This window comes from Lissotriton helveticus, chromosome 1_1 (assembly GCF_964261635.1).
Source record: "Lissotriton helveticus chromosome 1_1, aLisHel1.1, whole genome shotgun sequence".
In the NCBI taxonomy this organism is placed as follows: domain Eukaryota; kingdom Metazoa; phylum Chordata; class Amphibia; order Caudata; family Salamandridae; genus Lissotriton; species Lissotriton helveticus.
This window is the reverse complement of record NC_136057.1, coordinates 50,327,672-50,350,230: the sequence shown is the minus strand read 5'-3', so window position 1 is coordinate 50,350,230 and position 22,559 is coordinate 50,327,672. Positions and strand designations below refer to the sequence as shown.

General features: G+C 51.0%; 1 pseudogene; it reads right to left on the bottom strand.

The window, feature by feature from the left end:
* Positions 1 to 18,744: 18,744 nt before the first annotated feature.
* Positions 18,745 to 20,505, bottom strand: LOC144822022 (uncharacterized; annotated as a pseudogene).
* Positions 20,506 to 22,559: the final 2,054 nt, after the last annotated feature.

Here is a 22,559-nt window from a genome sequence, read left to right as displayed (position 1 = left end):
CGAAGTCGATGCCCTCTATCCTCGGATTGTCGCGGACTCTCTGTGCTAGCGGCTCGATATACATCGCAAATAGGAGGGGGGAGAGGGGGCACCCCTGCCTGGTACCTCGTTGGATCTCAAACGGGGGCGAGCGCAGGCTCCCCAGGCGAACCGTGGCCTGCGGGTGATGATAGCAGCCCGCTATGCGCGAGCAAAAACGGTCACTGAGACCGAACCGGCGGAGTACGTGTTGTAAATAATCCCAGTTCACGCGATCGAACGCTTTCTCCGCGTCGATGGCAAGAAGCGCAGAGTCCGAAGCTCGAGAATGTGTCTTGTCAATAAGGTGGAGCACCCGTTTAGTATTGTCTGCACATTGGCGGCCTGGAACAAAGCCAGATTGGTCTGGTTCTAAAAGACCGGGAAGGCACGGGCCAAGGCGGGCAGCAAGGATACCTGTAAAAAGCTTCAGGTCTAGGTTCAGTAACGAGATTGGGCGGAACGCAGAGCAGTGCGTGGGTTTTTTCCCGGGTTTAGGAAGCACCACCACTTCAGCGGCTAGCATGTCCGGAGGTATGGCTGCCGCCCCCTCGAAGGAGTTGAAGAGGCGAGCAAGCACCGGGGCCAAACGCCGATTGAAGAGCTAATAGAAGCCCGCTGAGAAGCCGTCTGGTCCCGGGGATTTGAGTGGGCGCAGTCGAGAGATGGCAGCTAATACTTCTTCCTGGCTTATGGGGGCATCAAGAGCTTCTGCGGTAGATTCAGGGATCGCGGTGATAGCCACAGTGTTGAGGTATGCCTCAATATCCCTGGATGGGACCTCCTCCCCCCCGTATAGGGAAGCGTAGTATGAGCGAAACGCCTCGGCCACTTGTGCATCGTCTGTGAGCACTTCACCGTCTGTGCCAACTAAGGTGGTGATTTGGGCCCGTTGGGTCTTGGCCCTTAGAGCACTGGCCAGTAGACGCCCTGTTTTGTTCCCTCCGACATAGTAGGTATGCCGTAGGCGGAGGGCTGCAAATTCCGCCCTGTCTGTATCCAGACTGGCGAGTTGGGCCCGAGCAGCCCTTAGCTGTTTCCACACTCGGGGGGCACACGTGCGACTGTGCACTCGTTCCAGCTCTGCCACCTGCGCCGTAAGGTCCTCTCTCTTGCTTTTGCGGTCTTTAGCTTCCGCAGCCGAAATAGCTATGAGTTCGCCCCGCACGACCGATTTCAGAGCCCCCCAAAGAGCCGTCGCTGAGATGCCCGGTGTATCGTTGGTAGACAGGTAAGTGTCTATGCAGTCCCCAATACGTTTGGTGACATCAGGGCGCTGTAGCAGGGGTTCACGGAGGCGCCACGGGCCTCGGCGACGGCGGGGTGCGCGGAGAGCGAGGGAGAGTTCCACCGCGTCATGGTCGGAGAGGGCTGCGGGTGTGATGGTAATGTCCTCAAGGGTTGTAAGGAGGTCTGAAGAACCCAGGAAGTGGTCAAGCCTGGCGTAGGTGCGGTACACATGAGAATAGAACGTGTATTGTGAGGCTGTCGGATAACGGGCCCTCCAGAGGTCTACCAAGCCCCTTTCGGATAGCCAATCATGTCCGGCAGATGACAAGGCCCCAGCATCTCCGTAGCGGTGGCCAGACCGATCGGCATGTGTATCCATAACAATGTTAATGTCCCCGCCCAGGAGTAGGGGTGTGTGTGGGGTCTGGAGGGCTTCGGAAATGGCGCCCTTTAAGAAGGCTTCCTGACCCGTGTTTGGAGCGTACAGGGAGCCGATTGTGAGTGTAGTGTCACCCACGGTGAGAGTGTATGCCAGGAGGCGGCCTTTGATTTCCCCCACCTTGCCACCCACCTTCCCCCTAAAGGAGCTAGAGATTAGGATCGCAACCCCGGCATTCTTTGTTGGAAGGGAGGAAAAAAATTGTTGCGGGAAGGCTCGCGAGCGCATTCTGTGCCAGTCCTTCTGGAGGAGATGTGTCTCCTGTAGCAGGCAAATAGCGGCCCCAGAGTTTTCCAGGTAAGAGAGAACAGCTCTCCTCTTGATCGGGTTGTTGAGCCCCTTCACATTAAGTGTTATAATCTTAAGGGCGTCGCCTGTCATCGCGCAAGGGGTGTGTGATGCAGCGCAGATCGGGCCCTAGGCGCGCCAAGGGAGCACGCGGCGATACATGGCGAATAGTGTATGGCATGGTCTCTATTCGTGTCTGGGTATGAGCCATTTGTGTGGGTGAACCCTCCAAGTTGGCACATGCATCTTGGTGAGAGGTCTCTCCGCGCGGGAGCTGAAGTAGCGTGGCACACTGGTCCCCACCCTGGATCCCTCCCTAACCCAACATCCCCCCCGAAAACAGCCCGCAGCCACCAAAGTATGCAACGTAATACATGCAAATAAGGACAGCAGTAGGCCGCAGCGTAATAATAAAACCCCAAACCCAGTTCCCCCCAACCCAAACCCAACAAAACGGAAACCTGTAGTCTCAATCCTGTCAAGGCACACAGGATCGTGGTAAAGAACAGTGAAGGGGTCATTTCCGATGGCGGCTCCTCCGGGCCCCCCGCCCGACCCGCCAGCCATCAGTGCTGAGCAGTTGCGATGCACAATCTCCTTAGCAAGAGTTAGTATCACTCTGGGGAAGAGGTCTCCTTGATCACCTCTGCCACTGCAGTCTCACGCTCCCCGGAAATGACAGAGGCATCAGGCTTGAAGCGCTGAGGAGGGGATCGTTTGCGTTGTACAGTCTGCCAACCCCCTCTGGAGGAGCCCTGCGAGCTCCTGAAAACCGGTTCAGTATCCACTTGGTCTAGACCCAGGAGTTCACAAGTGTCTTTAAGAGACCGTAGCTGCTGTAGCCGTCCGTTCCATTTGAATATGATTCGAAAAGGATGCCCCCAGGAATATGAGATGTCTTTTCCCCGCAGGAAGTCCGTGACTGGCTTGAATTCCTTCCTTTTCTGGAGAGTCGTGGCAGATAGATCTTGGTATAGGGCAATGGGATGGCCTTGAAACTGGATGGGCTGAGCTCTCCGGGCTTCCCGGAGGATCCGTTCTTTGAGCGGGAAGTCCGGAAGGAAGGCTAGTATGTCCGGCGGTGGGGCTGGGGCCCTGCGAGGCAGTCCTACGCGATGTGCCCTGTCAATGGGGATGTGGAAGTCGTCTGCCTCTCCCAGAATGCTCCTGAAGAGGGTCTGCAGGTATGCGGTGACATCAGTCCCCTCGTCTTTCTGAGGGACCCCCCGGACCCGTATTATTGTTCCGTCTGGAACGGTTTTCCAGGTCCTCCGCATGGGCCTGGAGGTCAAGGTGCTGGTCCGTGAGTCGCAGGACTTCCTGCTGGAGCAGTTCGATCTCGGAGCTCCTGGCTTGATCAGCCTCCTCGACTGCGACCACCCGTTCGCCGAGGTCCTCCACATCCCGCCGGAGTTCCTTCACTTCCCCCGCCACCTCTTGTTGCAGGGATTTGAAATCTTCCCGTAGTGAGTTGAAGAGCGTCTCCAGAAAGGCTTTGGTGATGGGCACTTGGTCATCCGCGGTCGCCGGTGATGCCTTCCCAGTCCCAGGGGACGGCGGTTCTTTGCCAAGCTTGGGCTGCGATTTAGCCAACAGCTCAGGGAGAGTTTGCGATCCCTTCTTGCCTCTTTGTCCCGTCATGGCGTGTGAGGGGATAGGGCCCCGACAGGCAGTAGGATGGTGGAGCGCGTGTCCTAAGAGGGACCAGTGAGGAGGCGGACGGGGAGTGGGGGGTATGGCAGTGTCCAGGCGGCTGTATATGTCTGTGCACGGGCAGGGACCGATGTCTCCAGACGACCGCAAGCCCCAGGGGGGGGGGGCAAGGAGGTGGCCCCGGCCCGACCGGCGAGAGACCGCAAGGAGCGGAGTGCGGTTTACCCCCCGGAGAGGTAACCCAAAGGCATCAGTTAGGGTTCTGCGGTGGGGGCCCACAGGGATGTCCGTACGCCGGAGACTCGATTGCGTCCCCCGAGTTCTCCCACTCCCTTCTCCACTCTCCTCACCTGTGGTAGGTCGGTGTGCTCAGGGACTCCGTTCGCCAGGCCAGGTCAGCTGTGTCGCCACGGGTTGCTGGGGGCCAACCGGAGGGCCAGAGGGCAGCGTCCAGGGCCCCTCCGGGTGCAGGGCCTGTCGGGGCTCAGGTCAGCTCTCGGCAGGAGTCCGAGGTGGGTGGGGGAGTGAGCTAGGCCCGAAGCCGGGGCCTCGATTTGCGCAGCCGCCGGGCCGCTCGCCGGGTTGCCTGGGCGGCAGCCTCTGCCTCCGGTGACATGCGTGGTGGCCCGGAATGCAGTCCAGGAGGTCCGCTGCAGAAGGGGCGGGCCGGCGCCCTGCCGGACACGACGCCGGCCCGATGCACAATGCTCTCGCGGTGCGCGAGTAGGCCAGAAGCCGGGGCCTCGCGTGATTCGCCGCCGGATCAGGGCGGCCCGAGCAGAAGGGCTGGTGCAGCAACAAGCTTACAGGGCCCGAGCGGGCGGCTGCGGGGCTCGGCGAAGCCTCGCCGGGTGTCCAGGAGTGCCCCCACTACACAGGGGGACAGCGGGCCGCTGGTGGCTGCCAAGGGGACCCCCCCCGGTCCGGCGGCGCAGCCGATGCAAGATGGCGCCAAGTCCGGGACCTCGGCGGCTCCCTCACCGCAGGCGCAATGGGCGTCTGTCTCTCGGTCGGTCCTGCACCGGCGGTTGATTCCGCTGACCCCCGGGTGCCGATGAGCGGAGAATTGCGGCTATTTAGGCGGAGTGGCGGGATCGGGCAGGGAGCTCCAGAGACCTGCGTCCGATCACGCCGCCATCTTAGACACTCCCCTCGAACAAAACAGCTTTAAAAGTAAAGGGGCAGATAGCCGTGGAAGGATAACAATGATGACATGGCTGTCAGGAGGCGGGATTAAGTTGGTCAAAACCAATCAGATTGCAGCATTTAGAATTTCGGCCAATGAAAAAGATAGGCGAAAAGCTTCCCCCGCTATACTGCATACAGCATCTCGACGAGATAGCGCAGACCTAGACTCCCTTGCAAAAAGCTCTGTGTATCAAGTACATTATTTATTGGTTTTACAAAAAGCAAAAGCAAACTCTCACTTTAGGAGTAAAACAAAAATGTCTGTTGGGCACCCGTGTGAAACATGGCAGCTACTCAGCAAACTTTAGGTGCTTTTAGAAAAGCTCCAGTTGCTCCTCTGAAGACACAGGGATAGCCAGGTTGGTGGGAATTGCTAAATATGGTAGATGGTAGTCCAATGGGGTACTGGAAGTTGTTACGACTGCTCCTCTGACAGACCGTGGACCACCTGTCAAACTATAAAGGTAAGGGACAGTCTTCAAATGTAACCCAACATAGAAAAATCACTAAAGAAAGACGGGCTGGATTCAGGGTGTGGTGGACAGGGCACGCTATAACTCTATAAAAAATGCAACAAAGCATTATACCAGCCAAACCACCGGCCCTCCCACCAGCCCTGTTTATAGTTGGACAGATTGTCAGCCTTTCATAGGAATTCTCCCTGGGTCTGTCGATGGAGAACTTCTTCTGAAGGAGAAAGGGCTCTCGCAGAAAACCCATCAGACATTATTAGAAAAAGCAGCGCTATATAAGAACCTTAAAAAAAATAAAAAAGTACATTTTGTATTTGTATTTAACATGCATTTAACATGTTTAAATCCCTTGTGTGGTTCACTGCTTTCACGTACTCAACATTCTGTGGTATTTTTTTGGATTATTAACAAGAGTAGTGCCAGGAGACAGACATATTTTTAGGTTTCCTAAACAAATCAGGTAGGAATTGGGTAGAAACGACTGAATTATGTTCCCAAAACAGGAGTGAATCCCGGATCTCAGTATTACAGGTAGCACTTCTCTCTTCATTAACACAGAAGGAGAGGTAGTACCATCTCAAGCAAAACAAACATTGGCATAGCCAATAGGTCTCACCTTTGGGACCTTATACGTTTTTAGCCATGCAACAGTTGATGTTATAGCACCAAGGATATTGTGCTGCATAACTAAATGCGGTCCCAAGGTCCCAAAAGTGAGACCTATTGGCTATGCCAATGCTTGTTCTTTTTAGTTACTGTTATGTGTTTGATAGGTAGCTAAAAAGACGTGCATTGGTAAATGCAATTGGTTTTGCCTAGGTAATTATTAATGTTTTGCTGTAGTAAGTGTTAGCTTGGCGAGCTATTGTGCAATATAAGTTACTGAAACTCTGTTAAAGATCTTAAGACAGGTAAATGTCGAGCCTGGCTATCTACGGTGCTGTGACCAAGGGCTGTCTCTACCTGGTTTGTCCCTCATCTGATACTCTTTTATAGCATTGCCTCTGTATGATCGGTCTGTCCTATAGGCTTGGCCATAGGAATTATGCGGCAGGGGAGTCAAATTATGCAGCAGGGGTGAGTAAATTATGGCCAAAAATGCAAATTATGTGGGATTATGCAGCACATTTTGCAATAATTTAACTTAATTATTTAGCAATTTTTAAATTTAACATGGTCTGTGCATTAGTTGTACCTTATTGGTACAACTTTAATACGCAAATATAGCAAACAACTATAGAAATCCGTCAACCTTAGTAAAGAGCCTTCTACTGTGCTGAAACACATCGCTGTGTTTTTAGTAACTTTTGAACAGTTTAACATAGACAGAACTTCTTTTTGTTAAAAGCTGTAAATTATGTGGCAGATGATGGATTATGTGGCAAATTTACAACCATGCAAAAATCGTCACAGCCGCACAATTCCAGTGGCCTATAGTATTCTGTGTGACGTGTCTCTACTGTATGTGTGTGCTGTGCTGCTTTGCTTCATAGATGTGTCGATAACATTAGCCTCTGTTACAGTATTCTACTGTAGAGAAGTTTGTTTTTTGAAGTTCTGTCACAGCGCAAACTCGACCCAAGGGGATTGGAGTGCTTTACACTTGAAGCAAGTTTCTTTCATTTTTTGTGTTTTTAAAGGATATGGGAGATTAGTAATTTGCCCAGAATCACAGAATGTTGAGCTGCTGCTCAGTTCCAAAGTAGGCACCCCTGACAGTTTAGCCACATCTCCTCTGTGTCTGCTAATCTATCCTGTCGAAGAGCTCTTTGTAGAGTCTGTGATATTTTGCATTCAGTTGGAGCGGCGTCTGCAATGCAATGTCACTGACACGGTCTGTCACTCTCGCCCAGAGATGTCTGCAATGCAATGTCACTGACACTGTCTGTCAATCTCGCCCACAGAGATATCTGCAATGCAATGTCACTGACACTGTCTGTCACTCTCGCCCAGAGGTGTCTGCAATGCAATGTCACTGACACTGTCTGTCACTCTCGCCCAGAGGTGTCTGCAATGCAATGTCACTGACACTGTCTGTCACTCTCGCCCAGAGGTGTCTGCGATGCAATGTCACTGACACTGTCTGTCAATCTCGCCCACAGAGATGTCTGCAATGCAATGTCACTGACACTGTCTGTCAATCTCGCCCACAGAGATGTCTGCAATGCAATGTCACTGACACTGTCTGTCACTCTCGCCCAGATGTGTCTACAATGCAATGTCACTGACACTTTCTGTCACTCTAGCCACAGAGATGTCTGCAATGCAATGTCACTGACACTGTCTGTCACTCCAGCCCACAGAGGTGTCTGCAATGCAATGTCACTGACACTGGCTGTCACTCTCATCCAGAGATGTCTGCAATGCAATGTCACTGACACTGTCTGTCAATCTCGCCCACAGAAATGTCTGCAATGCAATGTCACTGACACTGTCTGTCACTCTCGCCCAGATGTGTCTGCAATGCAATGTCACTGACACTGTCTGTCAATCTCGCCCACAGAGATGTCTGCAGTGCACGATTCTGCAGTAGTGGCTTTAACATGAAATGGAGCATCCAGGATGTGACACACTGAAGGTCGCTGACCTCTGAGGTGTTATCCCTGTAATAAATAAAGTGCCAATGTTGTTTCTAATTGAATGAACATAGGCAGAATCTATTTTAATGAACAAAACTTGCGGGCTGAGGTTTTACTGAACTAGACTGTAACCAGCGTAATATTTTATGTAATACATCTTTAATTGCTCGTTACTACACCAGCACATTAAGAATGTGGTGCAGATTGGTGTTCTCTGCAGCAGACTAGTGGCAGCTCTTTCACCTGTTGCAGCAGTGCCTGCTTGGAGCAACCTTTTACCTGGGCTGTTACCTGTACCTGAAAACAACAGGCAGTGTGCAGCCCAGATGCACATACTGCAGAGATACGTCAGGCTGTGCGCTTTATTTATGTAAATCAGTGAAGGCGGCACTAAGGCAAATAACTTGGACGGTGGTTCACTTATTCAGAGGCAGCCTGGCCGGCTGGGCTTGATTGATCTGAAATCCAGGCCCGCCAGGAAAGACTGAACTTCTGAGACGAACGAATAATGGCTGCTGTGTTTACCACATGAATAAAGGCGGTGCTGTGGGAGGTGCTAGCGAGAACTCAGTTTCGGCTATTGAAGATGGGGAGGGGATTGCAAAACCAATGGTTGTTTGCAAAAGTGCCCAGTGCAATGCTTTCACTTTAATGACGGCCATGTCCCTGGCTGCCATTAACGTGAATGCGACGCATGCGCTTCTACAAACAAAAGTTAAAAAACGCGCATGCAGGAAAATAGAGAGATATGACCCACAAGGACGCCACCCGCAGACATCACCACCTCATCAGATTAGCCAAGAGATCGTCCTTCAAAGACCGCTTGGATAACAATGCACACGACAGCAAGGAGCTCTTCAGCATCGCAAAGGAACTCTCCAACCCCAGCGCCAACGCCAACGACATCCCACCATCACAAGAACTGTACGCCAAACTCCACCTCCCCTGTGAACACTACCAGCGCCAACTGCCTGACCTCCTGGTCCAACATCAACGATGACGAGACACGCAAGGTCATGAACTCCATCCACTCAGGATCTCCGTCAGACCCGTGCCCACACAACATATTCAACAAAGCAGACGCAGCCATCGCACCCCAACTACGAAAGGTCATCAACATCTCCTTCGAAACAGCGACATTCCCGGAAAGCTGGAAGCACGCCGAAATCAATGCCCTCCTCTTCAGAAGCCCAAGACGGACCCCAAGGACCTCAAGAACTTCCGTTCCCATCTCCCTGCTCCCGTTCCCGGTAAAGGTCATCGAGAAAATCGTCAACATGCAATTGGCCCGCCACCTGGAAGACAACAACATCTTGGACCCGTCCCAGTCCGATTCAGACGAAATCACAGCACCGAGACAGCCCTCATCGTCGCCACAGACGACATCAGGCGCCAACTAGACAACGGCGAAACATCAGCCCTCATCCTCCTGGACCGGTCAGCCGCCTTCGACGCGGTCTGCCATTGCACTCTAAAGATACGCCTCCTAGAAGCCGGAATCCAAGAGAAGGCCCTTGACTGGACCAGGTCCTTCCTCTCCGGCAGAACCCAGAGCGTCCGCATACCACCCTTCCGATCCGAAGCCACCAACATCATCTGCGGCGTCCCCCGGGGCTCATCTCTCAGCCCGACGCTGTTCAACGTCTACATGGCCCTCCTCGCACAAGTGGCCCGCCATCACAACCTCAACATCATCTCCTACGCCGACGACACCCAGCTCATCTTCTCTCTCACCAAGGACCCACACAACACCAAAACCAACCTCCACGAAGTAATGCCGCCGCCGACTGGATGAGGATCAGCCGTCTGAAGCTGAACTCGGACAAGACGGAGGTCCTCATCCTCGGACCCACCCCCTCAGCCTGGGATGACTCCTGTTGGCCGACCACACTGGGAACAGCACCAACACCCACTGACCATGCATGCAACCTAGGATTCATCCTCGACTCCTCCAAGTCTAAGCAGGTCAACACAGTCTCCTTCTCCTGCTACAACACCCTCGGCATGCTCCGCAGGATCTACAAGTGGATCCCGACCGAAACAAGAAGAACAGTGACACAGGCCCTCGTCAGCACAAGACTGGACTACGGCAACACACTCTGCGCAGGAATCACAGCCAAACACCTATGACGACTACAACGCATCCAAAACGCCTCCACCCGACTGATCGTCAACGTCCCCCGCCGCAGCCACATCACCCCCCACCTGAGAGACCTACACTGGCTCCCCGTCAACAAGAGGATTACCTTCAAGCTCCTCACCCATGCACACAAAGCACTCCACAACGCCGGACCAGCCTACCTGAACAGCAGAGCCAGCTTCTACACCCCCACCCGCCAGCTCCGCTCCGCCAGCCTCGCCCACGCCATTGTCCCCCGCATCTAACGAACGACCTCCAGTGGTAGATCCTTCTCCGACCTCGCCGCCAAGACCTGGAACACCCTCTTTACCCACATACGGCAGACCCAAGACCTACTCGCCTTCAGAAGGCTCCTCAACTCCTCAAGACCTGGCTCTTCGAGTAGTAGTAGCACCCACCCTCCCCATAGCGCCTTGAGACCCTCACGGTTAGGTAGCGCGCTTTACAAGTACTCTGATTGATTGATTGATTGATTGATTAATTGAATAGAGAAAACAAGCATTGGCCACCTGGCCGGGAAATAAAAATTACAACAGTAAATGTATAAGTGTTTCTGCACACAGCAATGACTCTCTGAGGATGTATGTATGCAGTACTCACCCACAGAGGAGTGGGGGATGTTTTGTGTAAGAGCACACACATGTGACAGCCAAAGAGAAGAGAAGTTCAGGTGAGACTTCCCGACTCAGGGCGTGTGAGGACGCACACATGAAGGGCATTGGGCTGCTGATTGGGTTAGCACACACTCTCCGTGATAGTTGTGAACTCACTGACTCATACATTGCACCAGGATACTCACTCGATGAGCATTCACTCACGAGAACCAAGGATCGCACTCATACAACCGCTCGCTCGGGGTAGAGGGGAGGCAAAGTGTTCAGTGCAAGTGACTGATGCTGGGCGGGGTTCACCCTCTTGTGAACAAAGCAATTATGATGAGCGCGTGAGCGTACACTTCATAAAGTGTCATTCCTGGATGCAAAGCAAGTGAGGACAACCTCATAGACAACACCAGAACGCAGGAGTATGCACAATCAGTCTAGAACTAATGAGGGGTGCGGGCTGTACCCCTGGACTCCTCCTGTGTCAGCACACATCATTGAACCCCCTTAAGGATGCTTTGTGTGTGTTCTTACACTCACGCAAGACGCATGTATATGCATTCATTAAATATCTCTGGACGCCACCAGGATGAGTTCATTCTCCCGAACAGTCCATGGAACTTGTAATGATGAGGGGAGCCACCTGAATGAAGCGCACACGACTGGGGAAAGGTTTGAAGTATTTATTAATTTTCACAACAGTGCGCTGGGAACTGGGTGCTGGAATGCGCTCCCAAAATGGAAGCCGCGCTCTACGTCATCGCGTACTACCGCGAAGACTAGAGCGCGACACTACAGAACTCACTTACGAAAAACCCAAGAAGTGTGGTTTCTGGTACATGCTCTTGTGAAAACAGGGGTGGCGAGTGTGTGCCCGCTCTGAATGCAAGGCTAGAGCCTATTTGGTGTCAGCCAATGAACGGCTTGCTTCTTCTACCACCCTGCGGCAGCAACGGATGAACTGTTTACTGCACACTGGCTATTATTCACACGCTTTCGCATAATTACTCTCTTCCTCCCATTTTGTACTAGTATTTCGGGTGGCGACTTGAAAGAATGCTCTACACAATTATGGCAGGTTATGCACGCCGCCTGAGCAGGCACACACTTGTTAACAGTCCGAAGGCGGCATGCTGTAAGTGCACACACTTGTGAAACGCGAGTGTTGGATGCATGCTAAAGGATGCTATTATCTGAACCAGACAGAACGCCATCTGCTTGGGTGGTTGCTGGTGAACAGCCCTGGTGCACCAGGTGTGTGGTTGGTCTGTGTGATGTATGTGTGTGCGAGCGCGTGCCAACAACATAGTAATGCAGGGACTGTGTGCAAAGACTTCTGTGCAACCCAGGGAAAGGCAGATGCATGTGTACTGACAAGAGGGGCTTTCTAGATGCGTGCTTGTGTGTGTGAGCACACACCACACACACACCTCTGTGATGGTGCCAAATGTCACCCGCTGGTTGTCTGTGGTGCAGCTGCACATGACAGTCGTGTTGTTTGCACAGATGCGGTCCATCTCCTATGCTGGTGTGCCGACCCGCTCTAAAGCGTTTCCTTTGCGCGAGTAACGCAACACTACACTGTGTATACCTTCAATACTTTACAACATCGTCTGTCAGAAGACATTAATGTGTGGCACCCGTTCGGATCGATTTGCCAATAATTACAATGTTCTTGCCAATGTTTTAAGATTAATAACCACCCCACCCCTCCCCACACACAATTACATTAACAGATGCGCGTATTTATTTAAAATAGAAAAAAAATGTTTTTACAAGCGAACCTGCAGCAGTTACTCGGAGCGGAACCCACTGTGTGGCAACATGGTCTTAACAAACATGTGTCTGCAGCGGGAATTACTTCCAGAAGGCGCCCCCTGTCATGCGCGGAAATAGTACTCTCGGGAATGTGCTTAGAGCAGAAATGGATTCCAGTAGGAGCGAGGCGCTACAGTGTGGAGTGATGTCATTATCAAACATCCTGTAAGGTGGTTGTTGAGGGGAAGGCTTGCACTGCTATTGGGGCAATAAGTTTGAAGTTTTCACAAGGACGAAGCTCTTAAAACAGTCCCCACTTTCCTAGTGAGGAAGGCTGCTAATGTGGAAATATGTGTTTAACACAGCGATGGCTAAATTACAAGAAAGCCGCGCGGCCACGAAATGAAAAAAAACACGAGTGGTGACGCATCACCGCAAGTGCTACCTTGCTGGCCACTAGCTTGCTATTACGCGCATGCGCGCGCGCTCTTGTGCGCGTGATAGTAAGCTGGTTGCCAGGAAAGTAGCACTTTTCTAAGCAGATACTAAATGTCTCAGCTAGACCAGCGCATGCGCTGGATCAGGCCGAGACCAAAGTAACAACTCGCACTCTGAGAGAAGGCATTCTGGCGAGAATAGTCCCCTATGATTGCACCTGTGCCAGACTCCCTTCTGAAAGCAGTCATGCTATTGAGATTTGACCCCTCTATTGCCAAATAAACTAGGCTTCTTGATGACATCACAAATTATCTTTATAGTTTAGGGAATAAATCACATTTAAGATCTCCTATACAATCAGTAGTCAAATACCATGTATTCAAATAAATGTTTTTTTTATTACATATCTAAAAACATACATTTCGTATTAATATGTAAAATCTAGTCATCATTGTATAAATTTCATATCCTCATGATTGTTCTTGCTGTATCATAATTTTGTTCATGTTAATGTTACAAATTGAGTTTGATCCGGGTACATACGTCTGTAGTGTGGTTTTTAAAGGCTCTTGGATGTCCATACATGGGTGGTGTTTGGATGTTTGGTTACGTATTATTAATACAGATTAATACAGTATTGGGTTTCAAATTTCTTATGCCACTAATGGCCATGCAAACCACTTGTTCAGTTTAGAACTTGTTGCTGTTAACATGAAAGTAAAGTGAGTTTGGCACTGGAGGAAACCCCTGTAGTGTGTAATGTATAAGGATGGGTGTGCTGAAGAGCAGTCTTGTTCCTGTTACTGACTGGCTGTGTGGTGGTGTAGTGATGATGATGATGGTCGGCAGCAGGAAGAACATCCTAGACTCAACAATCTGTTAAAATGAACTTGGTGGAAAGCATTCATTTCTACTATCTTTGGCTACTGGAGATGTATCCTCTCTTCTGATGTGCATATTATATCGGTGAACTCCTTCCTCTAGGCAAGGTTGGGCAATGAGAACACTGTTTATTTGACAGCTACAGCAACACAAGAGCACCTTACAGATGATTCAGAATGTTACGATCCATCTTATTTGTGGTCGGAGGACGTCCCAACTGCATCACAAAGTTTCACTGCTTGCTCACGAGGCAGCACATACTTTTTATGCCCATTCATTCACCGGCAGTTTATAAAACAAGAGTTTCTTTTTACATGTAAAAACAAACCTGAATATCATTTGCATAAAAAATCAGTATCTTTTGTGTTCCTTTACTTCTAAATCCAGATTGTTTTTCCAGCGACAAGGTTCAACAAATGTAAAGTAGGGAGTTGATAGTTCTGGACTGTAAGTGCTGGAATTCTTTACTGCTCAAGATTCTTTACTTAACTGTCAAGCTTTCAGAAACGTATTAAGAATTAAACTTTTCGTCAGCTCTCTCTCCGATCAATACTTTCACCATCATGCACAGATTCTGTCCTTTCACCAGTTAGGAGTTGGTTGGTTTATTCTCTGTAAATAAGAAAGATCACTCCTCCTCCGCACAGCACCGCCTGTGCCCGTTCTCTCCCTGGATGCCCCTGTGTCTCTCTGCCCGGTTTCCCTTCTTCCCCCCTCGCTGCCCCGTATCCCTCAGCACGGTTTTTCCTTCTGCTCCCCTCGCGGCCCCCATGTCTCTCTGCCCGTTTTTGCCTTCTGTTGCTTAGCTGCCCCTGCATTTCTGTGACCTTTCTGCCTTCTGTGCCACTCATTTCCCCCCGTTTTTTGTGACGTTTTCTGCCTTTTCTTGGGACTTTTCTGCCTCTGTGCCACTTGTTTCCCCCCGTTTTTGTAACCTTTGCTGCCATTTCTTGTGACCTTTTAGCCTCTGTGCCACTTGTTTCCCCTGTTTTTTTGTGACCTTTTCTGCCCTTTCTTGGGACCTTTCTGCCTCTGTGTCACTCGTTTCCCCCTCAATTGTTGTGCCTTTTTGTCTTCTGTTTGCTTTGTCGCCCCTTGCCGCTGCGTCCCTTGCGGCCCCGCCCCCCTGACTGCCCATTCGCTGCCCCCGCCTCCCACCTCCCAGCTGCTCCTCCCTCCCACCTCCCCATATAGGCTGGCCGCTGCGCGGTGAGGAGAGCGACCCTTGACCCTTCCAGGTAGATCACTCCCCCTCCGCACAGCACCGCCTGTGCCCGTTCTCTCCCTGGATGCCCCTGTGTCTCTCTGCCCGGTTTCCCTTCTTCCCCCCTCGCTGCCCCGTATCTCTCAGCACGGTTTTTCCTTCTGCTCCCCTCGCGGCCCCCATGTCTCTCTGCCCGTTTTTGCCTTCTGTTGCTTAGCTGCCCCTGCATTTCTGTGACCTTTCTGCCTTCTGTGCCACTCATTTCCCCCCATTTATTGTGACCTTCTGCCCTTTCTTGTGACCTTTTGCCCTCTGTGCCACTCATTTCCCCCGTTTACTGTGACCTTTGTGACCTTTTTGCCTTCTGTGCCACTCGTTTCCCCCTGTATTCTTGTGACCTTTCTGCCCTCTGTGCCACTCATTTCCCCCTCAATTGTTGTGCCCTTTTGCCTTCTGTTTCCTTCGTCGCCCTCACCGCCCCGCCGCTGCGTCCCTGCGGCTCCGCCCCCCTGACTGCCCATTTGCTGCCCCCACCTCCCGCCTCCCAGCTGCTCCTCACTCCCACCTCCCTACACATGCCGGCCTCTGCGCCGTCGCTCCGCTGGTGAGCGGCAAGCCCGTCTGCGCCTGCCCACATCTGGACCTCGCCCAGCGCCAGAACCCCTGGCCCCCGCACCCGCCACGACGACCGCCGCCACTACGACGTCAGCACTCTGCACGCTCTCAACCCTGGACGGACCCACAATTGCTTCAAGGTCGCCCCGAAACGCACACACAGTCCCTTCACCTGCTGGAACTGCAGCTACACCAGCCACAGAGCCGACGGACCACCCACCAAGAAAATCCTCGACCACCTCCGATGCATACTACTGAACACCTGCTCTGCAAGTAAACACGCCGTCGAGCTCTGGGACCTGCTCAACACAATCTCCCCAGACGTCGCCTTCCTGACAGAGACCTGGTTGACCACCTCCTCCGCACCCGACAACGCCATAGCCATCCCAGATGGCTACAAGATCACCCGCAGAGACCGCACTAACGGAGTCGGAGGAGGAATGGCTATCGTCCACAAGAACAGCATCAGGGTCTCGACTAGCACAGACGGCGCACTCAGCACCGCCGAACACATGCATTTCCAGAGCCACACAGACCCCAACTCCACCCTCAAAGGCACCTCGTCTACCGACCCCCAGCACCCTACCCCCAGTTCAGCGACTCCATCGCCGACTTCATCAGCATGCACGCCCTGACCTCTACCGACTAAATCCTCCTCAGAGACCTGAACTTTCACCTTGAGAACAACAACAACTCCACAACCCTGATCGATAACCTTGCCAACCTCGGACTGAGACAACTCGTCACAACGCCCTCCCACTCCGCCGGCCACACGCTCGACCCCGTCTTCTCCTCAAACCCGCACGTCTCCATCAGCCACACCACCGAACTCCTCTGGACCGACCACCGCTGCATCCACTTCACCTTCCAGAAACCCGCCACACACCACCGCACCCAACAGATCCCCCGCCGCTGCTGGAGCAAAATCACCGTAGACATGCAAACCTCGCTCTCAGCCCACCCACCGAACCCTCCAACACCGACATCGCTGCCCACAACCTCAGACGCTGGATCGAGGACTGTGCCAACAGCCTCACCCTGCTGAAGAAGCCCCGCCCACAGAGACACCAGCAAGAGGGCCAGCTGGTTCACCCCAGAACTCCTACATTCCAAGCAAGCCTGCCGGAAACTAGAGAGGAAATGGCACAGTGAACAAACTCCGGACAGCCACGCAGCACACAAGGACGCCGTCCGCAACCACCACCACCTCATAACGGCTGCCAAGAAGACCTTCTTCAAAGACCACCTCGACAACAACGCACACGACAGCAAGGAGCTCTTCAACATCGTGAAGGAACTCTCAAACGCCAGCTCCAACACCAACAACATCCCGCCGTCACAAGCCCTGTGCGACTCCCTCGCTACCTTCTTCCACCGCAAGATAGCAGACATCCACAACACCTTCAACACCGAGACAGCCCCAACAGACAGCAACACAACAGACCCTCCGCACACCATCTACCATGTCCCCTTGCTAGCCTGGACCAGCGTGAGCGTCGATGACACCATCAAGATCATGAGCACAATCCACTCCGGCTCTTCGTCAGACCCATTTCGCACCACGTCTTCAACAAAGCAAGCAGCTCCATCGCACCCCACCTACGCAACGTCATCAATCTCTCCCTTGAGACCGCGACCTTCCCAGAGAGCTGGAAACATGCTGAGATCAACGCCATACTCAAAAAACCCAAGGCAGAACCAAGAGACCTCAAGAACTTCCGACCCATCTCTCTACTCCCCTTACCGGCCAAGGTCATCGAGAAAATCGTTAACAGATACCTCGAAGAGAACAGAATCCTGGACCCTTCCCAGTCAGGGTTCCACAGCAACCACAGCACCGAGACCGTCCACATCGCAGCCACCAACGACATCAGGACCCTGCTAGACAATGGGGAAACTGCAATGGGGAGCCCTCTCAGCCAGCTTCAACATCGTCTGCCACTGCACACTACGCGCACGCCTCCATGCCGCAGGGATCCAAGACAAGGCTCTGGAATGGACCACCTCCTTCCTCTCCGGCAGAACCCAGAGCGTCCGCCTCCCCCAGTTCCGTTCCGAAGCCTCCGAGATCATCTGCGGCGTACCCCAAGGATCCTCCCTCAGCCCAACACTGTTTAACATTTACATAGCCCCGCTCGCACACGTCGCCCGACAGCACAACCTCAACATAATCTCCGACGACACTCAACTGATCATCTCCCTGACCAAGGACCCCATCACCTCTAAAGCCAACCTCCATGAAGGAATGAAGGCCGCCGCCGACTGGATGAAGATCAGTCGTCTGAAGCTGAACTCGGACAAGACAGAGGTCCTCATCCTCGGCTCCAACCCGTCAGCCTGGGACGACTCCTGGCGGCCAATGGCACTGGGGGGCAGCCCCGACCCCCACCGACCACGCACATCCTCGACTCAACGCTCTCAATGACCAAGCAAGTCAACGCCGTCTCCTCCTTCTGCTTCAACACCCTCCGCATGCTCCGCAAGATCTACAAATGGATCCCGACAGATACAAGAAAGACAGTCACCCAGGTCCTCATCAGTAGCAGACTCGACTAAGGAAACGCCCTCTACGCAGGAGCCCCGACCAAGCTCATCAATCGACTACAACGCATCCAAAACGCCTCAGCATGACTGATCCTCGATGTACCACGACACAGCCGCATCACCCCCCATCTGAGAAACCTGCACTGGCTTCCCGTCAACAAGAGGATATCCTTCAAGCTCCTCACCCACGCACACAAGGCACTCCACAAGACCAGCCCAGCCTACCTCAACAGAAGGCTCTCCTTCTACACCCCCAACTGCCAGCTACGCTCCGCCGACCTCTCACTCGCCACCATCCCGCACATCCGAAGAACAACCACCGGCGGGAGATCCATCTTCCACCTCGCTGCCAAGACATGGAACACCCCCCACTGAGCCTACGACAGACCCAAGACCTGCTGACCTTCAGGAGGATACTAAAGACCTGGCTGTTCGATCAGTAGTGGCCCCCACCTCCCCCCCAGCGCCTTGAGACCCTCTTGGGTATGAGGGGCGCTTAACAAATGATTGATTGATTGATTGATTGATTGATTGATTGATTGACTGATTTACTGATTGATTTTTGTAGGTCTGATGACCCACTACAGCTCTTTAAACATTCACTGCATTGGAATGGCTTTTCCCCAGTGTATGTTCATTTATGTTTTTGTAGGCCAATAACTGAAAGAAGCTCTTCACACGTTCACTGCAATCCTATGGTTTTTCTCCTGTGTGTGTTCGTTGATGTCTTCGAAGATTTGATAACTGACTAAATCTCTTCACACATTCATTGCAATGGTATGGTTTTTCCTGAGTGTGTGTTCGAATATGTTTTCGTAGGTCTGAGGACCCACTGAAGCTCTTCGCACATTCACAGCACTGTAATGGCTTTTCCCCTGTGTGTGTTCGCTGATGAATCCTGAGATTTGAGGAATCACTAAAACTACTTCCACATTCACTGCAATGGTATGGTTTTTCCCCAGTATGTGTTCGCTGATGTCTTTGTAGGTGTGATAACCGACAGAAGCTCTTCACACATTCAGTGCAATGGTATGGTTTTTCCCCTGTGTGTGTTCGCTGATGAACTTGAAGAATTGATAACTGACTGAACCTCTTCAGACATTCATTGCAATGGTATGGTTTTTCCCCAGTGTGTATTCGCTGATGTCTTTGGAGTTGTGATAACCGACTGAAGCTCTTCACACATTCACTGCAATGGTATGGTTTTTCCCCAGTGTGTATTCGCTGATGTCTTTGGAGATTTGATAACAGGCTAAAGCTCTTCACACATTCATTGCAATGGTATGGTTTTTCTTCCCCAGAGTGTGTTCGCTGATGAACTTGGAGTTGTGATAAATGACTGAAGCTCTTCACACATTCAGTGCAATGGTACGGTTTTTCCCCAGTGTGTGTTTGCTGATGTCTTTTGAGGTGTGATAACTGACTGAAGCTCTTCAGACATGCAGTGCAATGGTATGGTTTTTCCCCTGTGTGTGTTCGCTGATGAACTTGGAGTTGTGATAACTGACTGAATGCCTTCACACATTCAGTGCAATGGTATGGTTTTTCCCCTGTGTGTGTTCGCTGATGAACTTGGAGTTGTGATAAATGACTGAAGCTATTCACACATTCAGTGCAATGGTATGGTTTTTCCCCAGTGTGGGTTCGTTGATGAACTTGGAGTTGTGATAAATGACTGAAGCTCTTCACACATTCAGTGCAATGGTATGGTTTTTCCCCTGTGTGTGTACGCTGATGAACTTGGAGTTGTGATAACCGACTGAAGCTCTTCACACACTCAGTGCAATGGTACGGTTTTTCCCCCATGTGTGTTAGCTGATGATCTTGGAGTTGTGATAAATGACTGAAGCTCTTCACACATTCAGTGCAATGGTACGGTTTTTCCACAGTGTGTGTTTGCTGATGTCTTTGGAGGTGTGATAACTGACTGAAGCTCTTCACACATTCACTACAATGGTATGGTTTTTCTCCTGTGTGTGTTTGCTGATGTCTTTGAAGAATTGATAACTGACTGAATGCCTTCCCACAGTCATTGCAATGGTATGGTTTTTCCCCTGTGTGTGTTCGCTGATGTCTTTGAAGAATTGATAACTGACTGAATGCCTTCCCACATTCATTGCAATGGTATGGTTTTTCCCCTGTGTGTGTTCGCTGATGAACTTGGAGTTGTGATAACCGACTGAAGCTCTTCACACACTCAGTGCAATGGTACGGTTTTCCCCCCATGTGTGTTCGCTGATGATCTTTTAGGGGTGCTAACTGACTAAAGTTCTTCACACATTCATTGCAATTGCACGTTGCTTTTCCTGCGTGTGTTTGCTGATGGCTCTTTAGTAGTGATCACAAACTAAAGCTCTTGCTGCTTGTGTATAATTTCTCTTTCTTGGTTAGTGTCTCTGGGTCGGGTTTATATTTGTCTGCATCCCAGGACTGTGTTTCCTGAGGAGCTAACATGGTTGATAAAGCACTTGTGTTATTCACACATTCCTTGTATGTGTGTTGTATTTTGGATGGTTGATTTCAGATTTCACAATGAAATACAAGACTCACCAACTACATATATTATAATTGTGGCAAGTAAAGCTTCTTTGTAGGTGGTTATGTTTTTAGATTGCGGAATGGTTTCGCATGTTTATGAGTGAAGATCAGTCTTCCTTCTGGTCGAAGCAAATTGGGACAGTCTGTTGTAGATCAGAGACCCTCTCTTTCCTTTACCCTTCAGTCGTCTGGCTCCACTCCCTTGTGCTTTTCTCTTGTTCCTGTGGTTTGGCCTGTGGTTTGGATAGAAAATGTTTACAATACACCTAGCGTGCTGAATGGTGGTCTGCCATCATTACAGGAAGCAGAGTAATGCTGTATCTACCTCATACCGAACACATGATCAAAGCTGGTGGTAGAGGCCCGTTTATACAGGAAGTGGTTTGTCAGTGTTGTTGCCTTAATTTTCTAGAGGTAATTTCTTATCCTGTTGCGTGGAGGTACACAGCTCAGACTCTTACATCCACCAAATTGCTCTGAACTGCTTTTTCCAGGATCTACCAGTTTATGTTCATGTTCCTCAGTCTTTATGCAGATCTTTTCCTAAATATTGGAGCTCTTTTTTTCAAACCACTTTTTTTTCAGATTTTCACGATTACTGTCATTATTCACGATCATTCAAGGCTGTTTTCCTATGGGATGTAAAGAGATTTAAAATCACTAAATGGAAATGTAAGAGCATGTGAATACACAATACTTAACTAGTTGTAAAAGACATCTGGTCCTTACCATTTACGAAAGTTACCAAGAGATATTTCACCATACACAGATATTTAACTAAATGTTCTATAGAACATGTCACATTTTACTTAATTCAGAAAAGGAGGTGATTTTTCGGTGTTCACACAGTAATTTAGTACAGAAAGAGCACACAGAGTGCCCACTTGCTAGGGTACAGCTTTACGAAGATGCACATGGCTAAGATTTCATTTAACCCCTCCCGTGCTCATGACGAGCTCAGCTCGTTATGAGGCACGGTTGCGCTGTGCTCCAGACGAGCTGAGCTTGTCATGATCCGCGTGGCGCTCACACGTGGGGATAATTTCCCTGCTGTGCTGAGCATTCCATGGAAACAGGTGTGGCCATGCACCCTCCCTCCCCCAGCACTGCGGGGGAATTAACCCCGCGGCAAAGGGGTAAAAAAAGAAGGGATTGTGTAAGAAGAGATAGATCAGGATGTGTTGCTGTCACTTCAGTTTTAGGAATTGTATAACAGCAGTAACACTTTCAAGGCTACATGACAAAGAAAACTATGAATAAAACCCTTTCAGGAAGTATATAATAAAGGTAACGCTCTAGGAAGTATATAATAAAGGTAACGCTCCAGGAAGTACATAATAAATGTAACGCTCCAGGAAGTATATAATAAAGGTAACGCATACCCCGGGTCCTATTCTTGACTGCTTCCCTGCTTTAGTGCTTCAGGCCTCGCTTGACCTCTTATCCAACTTGAAATCTGGCTCTCCATCTGACCCTTGCCCTGCCAAGTATCTTGCGACTCTGGCACCTGCTCTCAACCCTATCATCAACCCTATTATCAACTTATCCCTGAGCACGGGCAAAGTCCCCCCAACTTGGAAACAGGCCCTAGTCCTTCCCCTGTTAAAAAAACCAAATGTAGATGCCAAATTGCATTCCAACTATAGGCCAATCTCGTTGCTGCCCGCTTTGGCCAAATTAGCGGAAAAGCATGTACACACCACCTTAACCAACTATCTAGAGGTTAATTCCTTATTACATCAGTCACAGTCGGGGTTCAGATCTAACCTGAGTACTGAAACTGCACTACTCGAGGTGACCGAGGCTGTGAAGGAAACTCTGGACAGGGGTGGAAAGGCCTTGCTCATCATGCTAGATCTGTCGGCGGCCTTCGACACCGTCCCCCACGACCTTCTCCTTACAAGACTCTGGGAGATTGGCCTAAGGGGAACGGTGTTCGAATGGTTTCAATCTTTCTTGGCCGACCGCAG